This window comes from Gouania willdenowi, chromosome 3, assembly GCF_900634775.1.
Source record: "Gouania willdenowi chromosome 3, fGouWil2.1, whole genome shotgun sequence".
Taxonomy (NCBI): domain Eukaryota; kingdom Metazoa; phylum Chordata; class Actinopteri; order Blenniiformes; family Gobiesocidae; genus Gouania; species Gouania willdenowi.
This window is the reverse complement of record NC_041046.1, coordinates 39,439,014-39,449,895: the sequence shown is the minus strand read 5'-3', so window position 1 is coordinate 39,449,895 and position 10,882 is coordinate 39,439,014. Positions and strand designations below refer to the sequence as shown.

At 39.1% G+C, this 10,882-nt stretch overlaps 1 long non-coding RNA gene across 1 annotated transcript; it reads right to left on the bottom strand.

Annotated features, from left to right (window-relative positions):
- Nucleotides 1–606: 606 nt before the first annotated feature.
- LOC114457677 (uncharacterized) lies at nucleotides 607–10,616 on the bottom strand. Its single transcript, XR_003672953.1, has 4 exons — nucleotides 10,300–10,616; nucleotides 3,884–4,058; nucleotides 2,617–3,785; nucleotides 607–1,014 (listed from the first exon to the last, which is right to left on the bottom strand). It is a non-coding gene; the product is annotated as an uncharacterized LOC114457677 (long non-coding RNA).
- Nucleotides 10,617–10,882: the final 266 nt, after the last annotated feature.

The following is a 10,882-nucleotide window of genomic DNA, read 5'->3' as shown; positions in this document are numbered from 1 at the left end:
ATATGCAAATATAATTACAAACAAAAACAAGCAAACAATATTTTTTTATTAAAAACAAAGGTCAAATATTATGAGGCTTCTGCAAATGGTTATAAATGAAGAAGGATCAGCATAAAAAAAGTACAAAACAAGAGAAAAATGTAATTTGCTGCTGTCATCAGACATGGAATCAATTCGGGATTGTGATTAATTAAATCTAAAATCAAACTAATCATATAATTTTACTTTTTCTTCTTGTCCTGGCCTAATGGGAACCAGTGGGTCATACCAGCATCGAGGGCAGATGTAGTCCAATAAGTGGGAGGAGGGCAGAGACATGATCAGACATTTTATCAATCAAACTTTTTTTTAAGGCTTTTTAAAAATATTTAATAGAAATGTATACATCGGTAATTTTGTCTTTAGAGCAGGACATTTTTAATCTTCTTTCACCCCACTTGTGGGATGGTCTGCCCTGATTGAAATCAGAATCAAAACCTGCTTTTTTTTTAAGCAAAAATCCTAAACTTTGTAAAATCCAGTTAAAACAGTTGTAAAAGGATTTTTTGATACATAAAATATATATTTTTATATAAAATGAGAGCTAATAAACATGAGGGCGGGGAGATGATTAGATGATAAGGACAGGAAATCACCCTCTTTCTCATCATCGAACAAACATCAAAGTTTTACAAAATGAAAATGAAATACTGCTTTTCATTCTGACAGATTTAAAAGGTTTACTGTGGTGTGTGTGTGTGTGTGTGCGTGTGTGGGTGTGTGTTCCTTGCAGACTATCTAATTGGACGTAGGTGAATAATTGATGATAATTGGGGGATTAGGACTCCACCCACCCAGCGTCTGGATTGGCTGGGTGTGGAGGGATTACCTGCTCATACACACATAATCACAGCCGCGGTGCGTTCAGGGCTTATCGGTGGCGCGTACTGCTTTAAGGTTGATTCTTGCTGAATCCACAGACAGAGACAAGTGGGAGGCGGTAGCTCAGCAACGTCAACAACAGGTCGGGTTGACCTGCAGTGGGACAAAAAATGTATCACACACACAGTAATACATGAACAATGAAAACATAGGTTGAGATTATAAAATATATTCTGTATTTCCTTCCTTTTAATAAACATGTTGCTGTTTTTTCTACAGTCTTACTACAACAACACTAACATGGAGTTTCATATCTTAGTCCACAGATTAACCTTGATGTTAACTGGGAATAATGCAGGGAAGGTGTGAGTCTACGTAAGTTTGGTTCAATATACAGCGTTTCTAGATATCATGGCGAAGGGTTAATTATCACGTGAACACTTTAGTGCAGTGGTTCTCAACCGTTTCATCCCACGACCCCCAAAATAAAGGTTCCAAAGAATGGGGACCCCCACTGTACCTGAAGGTGGTTGAACACAGACATGAACATTCAATGTCATTTAAAAAGTAGGAACAATTAGCAACTGGCAAATAATAGGCATGACAAATTGAGGTTAAATTGGCAAAAATAAGCATGAAATATGATGAAAATAGGTTGAAAGTTAAAATATAGGGGTCAACATACATATGTGACACATGGGAAAAGTGGTGGAAAGGGTTTAAAATCGCCAACAAAAAAAAAAATGACTTTAAAGTGTAACAAATGTGCAGAAAAGGCATTGAAATTTGATGGAGAAGTGGCAGAAAATGGAGTAATGTAGCAAAAATGCATTAAAAGGAGCAAAAATAATGGCAAGAAAAAGTGATGAAAATAGGGTAAAATATGGCATAAGTTTTGTGTTGTTGCAGAAAAAGCGTAAAAATAAGTAAAAATGGGCACAAAATGTTCAAAAAACATTGTTAGTTTCTTGAAGGCGTCTGACGTCACCTTCCCAGTATCTCGCAACCCCTATAGGGTTTTGATCCCAAGGTTGAGAACCCCTGCTTTATTGGATGAATGATGGATGATAAAAGCTGTAGATTGAGATACTGACGGCTCTAATAACTAGACTGGACAGACAAGTTGGGCACTGGAAGAAGTAACTATTTACTATTCAATAACTTTTTCCTGAAAAAGTTGCTTAATAAACTGGAACTGAATCTCTAGATTTGTCACTAGTAGCTTTGTTGGTAGTTTTGCTGTGTCCTATGACTGGAGCATTAAGTGCAGAGAATGAGACCCAAATAATTAGATTTGTTTTAAACCCTACAATTGGACGCAAGAATCTTCAGAATTTTAAAAACTCTTTAGAAACAAGATCTATTTTGTTCGGATGAAGACTGTATCACACATAAAATATCATTCATATGAAGCTAAATATATCAAAAAACCCCTCAGGGTCCTTGAAATGGAAAATAACTGCTTCCCAACACAGCAGTGTGAGCGGCTTGGGAAAAATTCCCATTAGTGCAAAAAGCCGCAGACAGTGATCTGTGAGCAGTTAGCAGATGATAGAGGTATCAGGATGGATCAATGAGGATCAATGAGGATCAGTAAGGATCAATGACAGATGGACAGGTAATATGTACACACACATTCTTCGCATTCTTTCATGTAAGCGTTGTCATCCGCTGATCATTACCTGACTACACCTATGGGGTGGGCGGGGCTGAAAGATGGGCCGCAATACACCTTACAGCAATGCATGTACATACCTAACAAACAGCGTCACACACACAGGACGTCAGGTCTGTGTGGAGGTGGAGGTGGTGGTGGGAAGGTTTTTCAGGGGGAGGGCGTGGAGTTCAGTCCCAGACTTCTCGTGAACCATAGATCAGGAACTGCCAGCTCCAGCATCAAGACATCTGATACAGAAAAGAGAGAGAAGGGCGAGGAGAAGGCACAGACTGCAGAAAAACATGATGCACTACTAGCAGGTCTGCCTGCATGGAAACACCTGGTGCTAGACTATGTGTGAGTGGAATGAGAATGAGTATGGGGTATTCTTGGTAAGGACAGTATGGCCTGAGATGGGCAAGAAATCAATCACAGCGGGAGCCACAAAAATCAGAATCAGATTTGAAGACTATATTATCTTAATCATGTCAGCATTGAAATAATGACTAATCTGAGCATTAATACAAGGAAGAACAAAGAGTTTTATATGTTTTTGAAGCCAGTTTGTGAATTTTATTAGTTAGGTTTTTTTTTTGTGCCATTCTGATTGTTTTGGAATCATTTTGTGTAGTTTTTGGAGTAATTTTATGTATTTTAGTGTTGTCTTGTGTGATTTTGCTGTCATTTTGTTAGTTTTTGCTGTCATTTTGTTAGTTTTTGCCGTCATTTTATGTATATGTTTTTGGGGCCGCACTAAATTAGACAAATGATAAGTGATAGTTTTATGACAAAGCCCATGTGACACCAGTTGCTTTCTGGTTCAAATCATATGGTCATGTCACATTAGTCAGCTTCAGCCTCAACTGATTGACAATGCTAATCCATAGCTGTGCCTTTAAAATACATCGGCATCACATAATCAATTTAACCAACCCATTACTGCCTAGAGATTGATCGTCAACCTTAACATAGAAACTAAAAAAGTGAATGTGAGGGACATGATCGATAGATGGACTACCATTATTTTTACCCAGTTATTTCAAGCTTTGTGAGGACAGGATGGATGAATGGGTAAATGATTCCTGTGTCATACTTTGAACAACAGAAACTACAACAGGAATAAATACAATGGAAATTCCTCAATAAGAATGTATTCAAGAAACTGATTCATGGGGTTAAAACCTGTTCAGGTCACATGGTATTCTCAGACAGACGTGACACACCCTTTGTTTCTTCCTACAGCAGTTCATCGTCATACTTCCAATACCTTTAAACACCAACGTAAAGAAAATCACACCATATTTTTGTCAAAGAACCAAGATTCTCCTCAAATATCCCCTCACTTTGCTGCATATTTTCCCTCACCAGAAGCATGATCTGCATATTTATGGCTCGGGTCATGGCAGAAGTCTTTTACTGATGCTAATGGAAGCCGACTGGGTGAATGTTTTGCAGTAGTTGAATGAACACTGAAATGCTGCGAGGCTGGCCTTAGAGCCGCTGTGACAGACACTCCATCAGATGAAGTGACTTGTTGTTCCTGCAAATGAAGAGGATATTTGTCAGAAGGGGTCGGGCAAAGGAGGAACTAGGTCTCATGATTTTGGCTCTGGAGTTGGTCAGGCATCTGTGGAAAAATCCAGAAAGATTGTTGAGAGTGTTTGTTGATGCAATGGGAACTTGGTTCAAACGATCTGTGTTTAAACCACTTTAGGCAGAACCAAAATTCTGTGGAGCATGGATGGTTTCTCCCTCCCATCCAGTAGGTGGCAGTGATTCAGGTTGTTGAATGTTGCTGTCAGCTAGCAATTCAAACAGTGGAAGTTTATGGATATGGGGCGCCAATTGTAAAGTTGTGCATGTTAATATAAACAGCAACTTTTCGCAACATTTAGCAAAAAACAGAGGTGTAAAGAGTATTGATATATCCTACTCAAGTAAAAGTACTGTTACTTGATTGAAATTGTACTCAAGTACAAGTACAAGTAAGTCATACATAAAATACTCAAGTACAAGTACAAGTAAGTCATACATAAAATACTCAAGTACAAGTAAAAAGTAGCTCAATTAAATAGTACTCAAAGTAAAAATGACTTGTTACTTCACCTCCACGTTTATTTTTGGTAATAAATCTTGCCACGGCTCCCTTGCATACAGCATCTTGGTTCTTGCGTATAAATTTAAAAAGGAAGAGACAAAATCTTGCACATTATTGTTCTTAAATAAGAGTAAAACTACTGATTTAGAAATGTACTCAAAAAAGTACAAGTATCCATAAAGGCACCTCAGTTACAGTAACGTGAGTACTTGTAATCCGTTACTTTCACCTGTGGCAACAAACCACGTTTGCTTTGCTCGTAAAAAAAATAATGTCAATGTTATTTTTAAATGTTACATTTAAATGTTAAATATAAATATAAATTTTAAATCTAAATGCTAAATGTTAAAAAAAAAAAAATATTAAGTGTTAAATCTAAATGTGGAGCGTCTGAATAGCGCTTGTTCGCGTCAATGAGATTTTACAAGAAAATATATATGAATAGAAAAAAATGATGTTTTGGTACTTCTGGTGAATTTGCATATTAGCTAAATATTTAGTTTCACCCGTGAAATTTAGATTTAATATTTAGGATTTACATTTAACATTTAGATTTAAAATGTATTATTTAGATTTAGCATTAAACATTTGGCATTTAGATTTAACATTGATATTATATTTTTACAAGAAAGCAAATATCATAAATTTCACAAACATTGGTATAAATCTGTTCAGAAGTAACAGCATAATTTTTTTTAAACATGGTTTGTTACTAAATGTTGCGAAAAGTTGCTGTTTATTTTAACATACACAACTGGCACCCCATACATAGATGGTCTGATATCATACACATAATTTAACATTTATGCTGTGATTTAGTCTGAATGCACTGAGAGACATTTTTGTTGTTGGGTTTTTTTGGCAGAAAAACTATTCTTGACTACAATCTAAATTATGATTTCAGTGTGTGTAAAGTGATGAGCAGAGGTGTGTCTGAACACCATTAAGGACTCCACGTTTCACAAGGTGGACCTATTTAATCGGCTCTGAAATAAACTAGCCATTTTTCATTTGGGTTTGGTAACAGGACAGGAACTGAAAGCATCCACTAAGATTCAAATCTCACTCTGCAGGTTGCTAACTCGTCCTGTGTTTATTCTGTGGCCTTGCTGGTCCCTGATCAGGCCTCTGGTTTGTGACACCCTGCTATTTGCAGCAGCGACCCCCTTCAAGCTGGTAATCTTGAGGAATTCCACCGTTCCTTCCAGCAGCAGCAACCTGCCATCAGCCCCCGGCCTCAGGCTGAGGACCGGTTAATCTGGATCTGGACGTGGAGTGTGCTTTAGTTTTGTATTTGCCATGAATTGCTCACAGTCATTTTGAGGCCAATGCACTAACAACACCACCACCACCACCACCGTTATCTTCAGCATGGAGCCACTGGTTAATTTGGAATAAACATAGGATTTCTGTGGAGATCTTCAACATATTTGATGTTTATTTGTTGAAATTCTCATAGAAAAGTTATTATAGCTGTAAAAAGGTGTGTTTATATATGTGTGTCTGCATGTACAGACGTGTAGTGGGTAATTATGTGAGTGTTGTGTGTGTGCAATACCATGTGATTCCATGCGTTTACAGATGTGTATCGGCATGTAAGTGTGTGATCAGGGTGTGTGTTTTACATGTTTCAAACTGAGATACACACGTGTTATTTGGGGTCCGACCACAACAATGAAACAACCTGTGAAGTAGAGCAGAAACATGCTGCTTTGTGCTCACCGTTAATTTTAATTACTAATAATTATTTGTCCCATATAAACTGGGTTTAGATCGTCATGAGACAGGTCAGTTTGAGCTACTTTTAGCTGCAAACAATGGAAGTGAGCGTGAAACTTGGGCGAAGTTGATTAAAACTGATGTCTGATCAGAACTAAGAGAGCTAGAGTATAAATAAAATAAATTATTCCCATGACAATATACTTTTGATATCACTTTATAACAGGAATGAAAATGATTTATTTGATTGCCTGCTGCTCACTTTTTATTTTATTTAATTTTTTTAAAAACCAACATTTTATTAACTGTACCAGAATTTCATCCAAAAGTCATTTTTATCCACTTCTAATGGCTCGTCCGACCACAAAAACTCTGCTAAAGTGACATTTTTGTTGTTTTCATGGATTGAAAGTTGTGCCAAAACGATGGCGGATGTTGATATTGTGGCCTTCACAGAAATACACAATCATGACCGAAATGTAATGTCTCGCAGATTAACGTCACAATACAGAGAACACCATAAACAAACCAGAACAAAAATGATCTCAAATGCACTGTCTTCCTTGTTTGGTGAAACAGAAGAAATCACGTTAAGACAGAAGTAAAAACACTTCAGAAATAAACTTTTCTACTTCTGCATCGTCATTTCATTATTATACAGGATTTGCTATTCCCGCAATGCATTGCGTGAAACTTTTCCGAAGTTTAGGTCACATGACCATAAACCAACAAAGCCAATGTTTGAAAGGGAGTCCAAAACAATCTTGTGAGCAGCAAATTTTACTTTCGGCATTTGTTTGTGAGTAAATGATCCTTTTTCTCAGAAGAAATACCTTCAATGAATTGATTCATGAGTCCAACACTATGTCATTTTCAGCGTTAGGAAACTTGTTCGTTATTGTCTCCAGCAGCTTTAACCACATGTTTTCCGTAATCGGCCTCCCAGGATGAACAGAACGGAGGGATGTGAGAGTAAAGTGACTTTTTTTTTTTTTAACTGAAAATACTGTATATACAGTGGAAGCAGCACAACAACATGCCTGTCCTTCAAAGCCTCACAGAATATGAGACTTGATATGAGAGAAAACTACTGGTAAATGCACAACTGACATTTCCCTATTGTTGCAGAATTAGCTTCCAAAGACAATTTATGTCCAACAAAAACTAGTAACAAACTCAAAGTTGGAGGCTGCTTGTTTCGGCACTAGAGCCTTGTGCTTTTCCATCACTGAACACTCTTTCCAAACTTTACCAATTCATAAAAAATGCTTTTCATAAACTCATTGAAAGTCATTATTATCATAATTTGAAACCCAAACCAGTCCATTTAGATGATTCAAATGTGACTATTTGCCATAACAAGCACCTGTGTTGTATTTTTGGTCTATAGAATGTAAAGGATGAATGAGCCCCATGGGAAAGCAGGTGAGGACCTGTAGGTGAACTCAGACTTTGGCAGTCTGAGCAGGATTATGGCTGTAATCTGATTTACATAAACTCCTGGCTGTAAGGCTGAAAGCTTCTGTCAATGAACGGATCCTGAGCTGAGAAAACATCATGGAGTCTGACAGAAGCCATTAGAACTCTCTGTCGTCTCATTTAAATGGATCCACAGAAACCCAAATGACAAAGACAGCTCAACCAGAAGACAATAATCAGTAAGCGTTATTAGTATGAAGAGTTAAGAACCTGCTAATGCCATGAAAAACAGTTTCAACTCACGTTTGTGGAGGTCGACATAACTGGTTTGATAAAGGCATCCAATGGCTGCTAGGTTTTATGGTGGTTTTGTATGAAGAAGACACGAGTCAGAGATGAGGAGGCAGATTTGTTTGCACTGGAATAATTTATTTGAGTACTAAGTATGAGGTTGCATTAAAAAAAACAGCTGTTTGCAAGTCAAAGCCATGCTAATCTCTCCTGGGGCCTCATATAAAACTGTGCCTAGGTAAGATCACTTCCGCTGGGAAGCGCATACGCAAAAAAACTGTCAGACTTATAAATAAGGGCACACGCTCGTCCCACGCCTGTTTCTGTTTAGAAAGTGTCTATTTGTACGGTTGCCATATGGACCAGTAAGATGGCTAATAGTGGCGCCCAAATGTTGCGCCCACTAACATTTTCAAAGTTATATTTCTCCTTTCCTGGTAAAGACCACGTCAAACTCCTTTGACTGTAATGTTCCTGGTCTTCTTACTGAAGTTAATGTATTAACTTAGGTTTGGGAGCAGAACCACGCCTAAAACCACACCCTCAATCACGTGACTCATCCACTTATACAAAGTCGTCCTCTCCAACTCTGTTTGGTTCGAACCTTCAACCCACCCTCTCTCCCCTTCTTCCTTCTCCCGCTCTGTTCTTCAACAATCCAGATACAGGGGGGGCTGAAGTGCAGCTCGGATACAGAATGCCTAATGGCAGGTATACGCTGTGTGATTTTTGGCCCATTTTGAGCCGATTTTTGACTCGTGCGCCAATTTTGCGGGATCGTGCGAGACTCTGCTAGATCGTGTGTTGTGCATCGTGTAGTATTCATGGGGTCATGAGAAGCAATTAACACCTCACGACCAGCTTTCGATCAGCAGTCGTAGGTCGTAAGGATTTGAAACATGTTTGAAATCCAGTCGCTCCTCGTGAGCTCCTCATGAGGGTATCGCACAGTTGAAGCAGTGCCACGAACCGGCTTACCGTAAACGCTCACACTGCACATACGTGAACACCATAGGACCGCTGTAAAATTGACAGACTGTATAGCCAACGTCTGTCCAGCCAGCTCCTGGTCCATCACATCGCCGTCTTTTCTTTTTTAAAGCTCTTTTTGCTGAGATTTGCGAGTGTCTCTCCACTTCCGGGTTTTTCTTCTTCGTCTGTTTTAATGGTGACGCTTCAGTGTTCTTCTTCTTCTTCTAATTTGTACGTTGCATTTCCGGAAACAAGACCCGACGTGTCGTGTATGAACGTACAGTGTGAGGAGTCAGATCGTGGCAGAGTGTCGGTCTGCACAGTGTGAGAACATGAATCGTGAGCTGTGCACATTCGGGGTCTGCGTCTGAGTCGCACAGTTTGAGCTGGAGCTGAGTGCAACGATTGAAAAAATCGCACAGTGTATCCCAGCCTTAAGACTGAACCACCACTCTGAGTCTCCCTCTGCTACTCTCCAGAGCTTCCTCCCTCACGAGCCTGACGACCCTCCTAGACATATCTGCAAAGAATCACCTTCAAAATAATTCATATATCACTTCTGGTGGCGTGGTTCTTGCTAGTGAACGAATAACATCGTAATGTCCAAGAAAGTGATGACATTTATGACATATTTCACCATTGACTCTCTATAGGAGTAAGTAATCACTGCTGTGCGTAAGAGCCTGACACACTGTTGTATGCAACATTCTTAAATGCACTGGGCTTAAGACAGAGGAACACACTTTAATACCAAGCAGTGACCCAAACCATGAAGATTATTTAAAGTCTGTGTAAATCAAATGCTGACATTTTCTTCTAAACACATTTACTGTATTAGGTCATAAATGTATTTCCTTAAAACATGTAAAAAGCCATTCAACCATTTAGAATGTAAAACTGTTTCAGATTTCTGTGTTCAGGATTTAATGGGTGAGTCAGAAATCATATCCCCGTTACGTAACAGAGTCATCATTAGCATAAACATGACCCTGCTGCTGAAGTGTATAAATACGTTCAGTGTAACGCGGGCAGCGCGGAGAGACCAAGGGTCCACCAGTAGCCACGCCTGACTCGTGCACGCGTTGAGTCGGGATGGGCGGGAGGGAAAGTGGCGTCCCTCCTCACCAAGAAGAAGCATTCATTTTTCTCTCTCTAATGATAGTATCAAAAAGTATATTTGGTAAAAACAGCTCAGTTGTCCATTAGTGGTCCAAGCGGGAAGTTACATGGTAATATTTCACTGTTTTTCACATTTGACAATTAAAAAAAAAGTTAAACCTACCTTTGTTTTCATGTTTCTCCTGTTCAGTTTTTTTCTTCCTTGTTTTCTTGGTCTTAATTTGTGAGATATGACACTTTGAATTGTGGGTGATCTGTCAGCGTTTCTGCCATGGAATCATTGCTTCATGTGCAGAGCATCATACATGTTGCTCATATAACACACAAATCTGTGGGGGGAACCTGTTGACGCACACACACACACACACACACACACACTTTCTCAGCGTGAGAAGAGGAGAGTCGTCTCTGAGAGTGTAAACTTTGAGGTTTGCTGAAACAACCGGCCTCGCTGTGCCAGGAGCCTGAGTGTGACCACAGAGAGAGAGAGAGAGTTCAGAGATGCTGTCCAAAAGTCCTGCTTGGACCAAGACGGGCTCGACTCAGTCTGAGAAGACACACACACACACACACACGTGTAATAATGATGGATGATGGGAGCTGAGATGACCTCTTGTTAGAAGCTCAACTCATGATTCAAGCCGTTACATAAGTGGGTAAATGAATATTAAATAACACATTCTCTATCAGGAGAGAAACTGTGCAGGTCAGCTAGAGCCTCCTTAATCTCCTCCTCCTCTTCCTCC